Source organism: Ceratina calcarata, unplaced genomic scaffold (genome assembly GCF_001652005.2).
Source record: "Ceratina calcarata isolate Rehan_Ccalc_2016 unplaced genomic scaffold, ASM165200v1 scaffold129.2, whole genome shotgun sequence".
In the NCBI taxonomy this organism is placed as follows: Eukaryota; Metazoa; Arthropoda; class Insecta; order Hymenoptera; family Apidae; genus Ceratina; species Ceratina calcarata.
In genome coordinates this window covers 15,922-16,763 of record NW_017133937.1, presented here as the reverse complement: position 1 = coordinate 16,763, position 842 = coordinate 15,922, and positions in this window count along the sequence as shown.

The window sequence follows — 842 nt, the reverse complement described above, 5'->3', positions numbered from 1 at the left end:
TTCAAAATGTACTAACTTTTTTAATAGGCCAGCAAATTTTCCAAAATTTTGTACAGTGTTTTATTAATGTAATATTTAACAACTGTTAAAATTTCAATGCTCTGTCATTATTTTTATGTAAGGATTCATACTACCTTGTCAGTGTTTTTATTTAAGGGCTCATACGACCTTAAGTGATCGACGTCTGACCAATACGGCCCGCCTCTACTTACCGAAGCTAAAGCACCTCGCGCACGGTGATTTTTCGCAGCGATACATTCGCGAAGAGGCCGTGATTGTTTGTGTGCATATTTACGTTGGCTGCAAAAAGTCGCCACGTGCGAGGCACACGCTGAAGATACAAACGCGTCACGATGAATCGATAATTCTTTCACTAGAACATTGAACTGGTTACTTTTGGCAAACGACAATTTATAGTATACACGCATTCCGTGAGTTCGCCAGCAAACCAACTATTCTCACAGCTCTTATTGTACTTAATCTAAAGGTGAAACGAAAAACGAGCTTGACGACTGTTTGGTTGTTGTATCACCACGCGTCTGAATCGAACGATTTTTGAATGGAACCATTATTAACTCACTTTTATAATCGAAGACCATGTTTCAAGCATAGGTAAGTTTTCCATGCTTCGAAAGGAACGTGAATGAAATAAAAAAATGATTTATGAAAACGAAACATCGATTATCGAACGATTTCTTTACCCGTCTTCAAGTTATATTCAATTTTCCAAGGCGCTCCACTTAAGGTGCAGCCTTCGTTTGAGAAATTACGATGGATAATTTTTATGAACGAATGATTATTACAAAATTAATCCTGATCTCTCCCTTGTGTCGATTTCACAA